The sequence below is a fragment of the Penaeus vannamei genome, chromosome 42 (genome assembly GCF_042767895.1).
Source record: "Penaeus vannamei isolate JL-2024 chromosome 42, ASM4276789v1, whole genome shotgun sequence".
NCBI lineage: Eukaryota > Metazoa > Arthropoda > Malacostraca > Decapoda > Penaeidae > Penaeus > Penaeus vannamei.
The window spans coordinates 11,946,027-11,951,026 of NC_091590.1; positions in this window are offsets into that span (position 1 = coordinate 11,946,027).

The following is a 5,000-nucleotide window of genomic DNA, read 5'->3' on the forward strand; positions in this document are numbered from 1 at the left end:
TACACTTGCCCTCTCTTTGTTTTTGTGACTTCTTTATGTGTGTGTGTGGGGGGGGGGGAGGAGTAGGGGTAGTAGAGGAAGAGACTGGGGTAGAGGAGGGAAGAGGGAGGGAGGGAGGGAGGAAGGAGAAGAGATGGTAGGGGAGGAGGAGGAAGGGTTAGTGTAGGAGAGGAGGAAAAGAGGGAGGAAGGAGAAGAGATGGTAGGGAGGAGGAGGGAGGGTTAGTGTAGGAGAGGAGGAAAGAGGGAGGAAGGAGAAGAGATGGTAGGGAGGAGGAGGAAGGGTTAGTGTAGGAGAGGAGGAAAAGAGGGAGGAAGGAGAAGAGATGGTAGGGGAGGAGGAGGAAGGGTTAGTGTAGGAGAGGAGGAAAAGAGGGAGGAAGGAGAATTAAGCGAGATTTTTCACTGAATTTGATACGTAGATGATTTTTTTTTCTCTTCTTTCACATTTGTTCGGAAATTTAATTGTTATTCGAGACAGGAGAGAGAGAGAGAGGGAGTCAGTGTTTATAATGGCCCGTGTGTAATGATATGGATTATAGAAAGGATATATTTAATTATGTGTATACATGTACTGTATGTATTCGTGGCTGTGTCCGTCTGTGTTCTGTCGGTCTCCGATTCACTCTATATGTCTGTCTGTTTGTGTTTCTGTGTATTTGTGGATTTGTGTCTCTCTCTGTCCATGCCTGCCCCCCCCCCTTCTCTCTCTCTTTCTTGTCCTCTCTATCTTTTTCGCTTTCTCACCCCCTCTCTCTCTTTTTTCCCTTTCTCACCCTCTCCCTCCCTCCCACTCCCTCTCTGTCTCCCTCCCTCCCACTCCCTCTCTGTCTCCCTCCCTCCCTCTCTCTCTCTCCCTCTCCCTTTCTCCCTCTCCCTCTCTCCCTCCATCTCCCTCTCCCACCCACACACTCTACGTACGCGAGCGCGTGTTATAGATTACCTCCGGCTGCATCCCTCGAGGCTCCTAATTGTTATTTGAGACAGGTGAAGGCAAGATGAATTCGATGTTTTCAGTCCCGCTCGAGCGCCAAACTGCGGAACTGAGCGCGCGGTTTTGGCAAAGAGGCGAGTGTCCGCGTATTGAAGCCGATGTACCGGTTGCACGACCCTGGACAATGAGGGGAAAAAAGGTGTTGATGAGGGGATGAACAGGTGCTCATTGCGGAACTTGTGAACAGTTCAGTTGTATGATTTTATTCCCTGAAATGTTAGAGAGAGAGAGAGAGAGAGAGAGAGAGAGAGAGAGAGAGAGAGAGAGAGAGAGAGAGAGAGAGAGAGAGAGAGAGAGAGAGAACACAAAATAGTGAAATGCGAGAGAGAGAGGGGGAAGGGGGAAGCGGAGGAGAGGAGAGGGGAGGGGGAGGGAGGGAGGAGACAGAGAAGAGAAAGAGAGGGAGAGAGAGAGAGAGAGAGAGAGAGAGAGAGAGAGAGAGAGAGAGAGAGAGAGAAGAGAGAGAGAGAGAGAGAGAGAGAGATGGGGATGGGAGGAAGGAGGGAAGGGGGAGGGAGAAAGAAAGGAAGGAAGGGAGGAAGGGAGGGAGGGAGGGAGGAGGGAGGGAAGGAGGGAGGGAGAGAGAAAGAGAGAGGAGAAAGAGAAGAGAGAGAGAGAAAAAAAAAAGAGAAAGAGAAAGAGAAAAGGAAAGGGAAAAAGAAAGAGAGAAAGAGATACCACAAAATAGTATATGAATAAGCGAAAGATCGAAAGAGTGATTCAACTTGTTTACATTTCAAACACATTACCGCATTTCTGATTGAGGGAAGTAAACAATATCTGGAGAAAACTGAAGCAAAGCAAATTTGTAAAGCAAAACAATGAATTTACTAAGTGATTCGGTGTAAAAGTACTTTTGCATTTCCGTGTTGCGAGGGTTATGCATGCAACATCAACATCTAACAGCTGAATGCGTTGCAGATATTTCTTTTTCTCTTTCTAGAATAATCTTTTCTTTATGTGTAACAAAACAACAATAACAAAGGTTGTCATTAATAGATGAATAGTGACATGGTGAAGATCATTATAACCTATATCATTATAATTATTAATGTAATTGTTATTATTATTATTATTATTGTTATCATTATTATTATTATTATTATTATTATTATTGTTATTATTATTATTATTATTATTATTATTATTATTATTATTATTATCATTACTATTATTATTACTATTATCATTATTATTGTTATTATCATTACCATTATTATTGTTATTATCATCATTACTATTATTATTAATATCATCATCATTATTATTGTTATTATTATTACCATTATTATTATCATTATCATTAATATTATCATTATTTCTGTTATAATCATAATCATCACCATTATTATTAATGTCATTTTCATCATTATCTTCATCCACTGCTACTATTATTATTTTCATTATAATAATCATTATTTTTCTTGTTACTGTTATTATCATTATCATCATCATTATTACTACCATTATCCTCTTCTTCATCATCATCGTCATTATCACCATTATTATTATCATTATTATTACTATCACTCTTATAAATGTAAATGTTATTGTTAATATTATTATGATTATAATAATCTATTAATATAATTGTTATCATTAGTATCATTACCATTATTATTACTATCATCATTGTTATTGTTGTTATCATGATCGTTATCATTATTGTTATTATTATCGTTACTATTCATATCATTATTACTGTAATTATTATCATCAGCATTATTACTGTAATTGTCATCAACATTATTAATGTTATTGTTATCATCATTACTATTATTGTTAATATCATTATCATCATTATTACTATTATCATTTCTATCATCATTGTTGTTATCATTACCATCATTATCATTATCCTTCTCCTCCTCCTCTATATTACTACAATTTTCTCTTCATCTCTCCGTTTATTCTTTTAAAGTTATATGCCGTTTCATTCATATACTAATTTAATCCCCGGTATTACCAGTCTAAAATTTTATGAGGAAGTTCATCAGCGCAGCCACAAAGACCATGCATTCCAAATGAGCAATTGCCTTCAATCATAAAATATATAGATAAATTAGTGAATGAATGAATATATAATTATCGAACGCACGGTGATGAAAGGGTTTTGTGGCGAGGCGGTCTGTGACAAGAGAATTCTGTGACAAGGAGTTGGATGACAAACCGTATGGCAAGTAGTGTCGCGACAAGTGGTTCTGTGACAAACTGTTGTGTAATTAGTTTTGTGACTAAGTTCTATGACAAGCAGTTGCGTGATTAGTTCTGTGACTAGATGTTCTATGGCAAGCAATTCTGTGACAAGCAGTTGCGTGATTAGTTCTGTGACTAGAGGTTTATGACAAACAGTACTGTGACAAGCAGCTGTATAATTTGATCTGTGACAAGCAGTTGTGTAAGTAGTTCTGTGACTAGATGTTCTATGACAAGCAGTTCTGTGACAAGCAGCTGTGTAATTAGTTCTGTGACAAGCAGTTCTGTTACAAGGATATTTATAACAACAATTTATGCAATAATCCGTTTTCTGGAACAATCAGTTTTAAGGCAAAGTTTTAGTCTAAATAAGCTGTTTCGATGTTATGATAATGATAATGAAAATAATCATAATACAATAATGATAATGATATTAATGTTTAGGATCAAAATAATAGTAGTAATAAGAATGAGAGCAAAATGATAATGGTTATGATGACGATAATAATGATATTAATAATGATAATGTTATTAATGGTATTAAATAATGATAATGATAGCAATAATGATGATAATGATGATAATAATAGTCACCATAATAATAATAATGATAAAACGATAATAATAATAATGATAATGATAGTACTAATAAAAATGATGATAATGATCATAATAATGTCAATAATGACAACATTAATAATAGTAAGAGTAAAATTAGTACTACTAATAATGGTAATTATAAAAAACATTATTTTTTAGCTTATCATCCTCTAGATTATCCATTGATAATTTTTTTACCAACCGAGTCAAAACGTACTATTCCCATGCATATAAAAATGATGGGAAATACCATTGTTTGCAGAATGTGTGTTGTGTCATACACCATTTACTTTATTCTGGTTTGAATGCGCTTGTATAATACACCACGCACGGGGAGGCTGATGTATTTTCACACTGTATGCAGACGCAGACTACGTAAATTGTTCAGGCAAAGATAAATCTCCGTCTTAAGTGTTTTCCGCTGTAGTCTAACCCCTTTTTGATCTTCTTGGAAAAAAGTAAGAAAAAGACGGAATAATGGTAAGATTATAATGCTGTCATAAAAGATTTGAAGTTTTGACAAGTAAAGATAAGTAGACAGATAGATGAATTGATAAATAAGTGGACAAACAGCAAACGTTGGAAGCTTACAAGCCCAAAAATGCATGATCATAGTCTTTATGTTAATGAGAAAGAGAGAGAGAGAGAGAGAGAGAGAGAGAGAGAGAGAGAGAGAGAGAGAGAGAGAGAGAGAGAGAGAGAGAGAGAGAGAGAGGAGCGAAAGCCATGCAGAAAGAGAAGAGAAAGCCACAGAAAAGAGAGAGAGAGAGAGAGAGAGAGAGAGAGAGAGAGAGAGAAAGAGAGAGAGAGAGAGAGAGAGAGAGAGAGAGAGAGACAGGACAGTGAGAGAGAGAGGACAGAGAGACAGAGAGAGTGAGAGAGAGAAAGAGAGAGAGAGAGAAAGAGAGAGAGGTGAGAGGAGGAGGGAGGGTAGCGAAGAGAGAGAGAGAGAGCAAAAAGAGATAGAGATCGAAAGCAAGAGCGAAAGAGAGAGAGAGCTCCCTGCTCTCCCCCCCCTCTCTCACCCCAACAAAAACAGATAATGAAAGAGAGAGAGAGAGAGAGAGAGAGAGAGAGAGAGAGAGAGAGAGAGAGAGAGAGAGAGAGAGAGAGAGCGAAAAGAAAGTAAATAAGTGAGTGGCAAGGACTTGGTATTGATCACCTGTTGCGCGCACACACCTCCTCGCTGGCCCGTGTCTCAATGGTCGCAC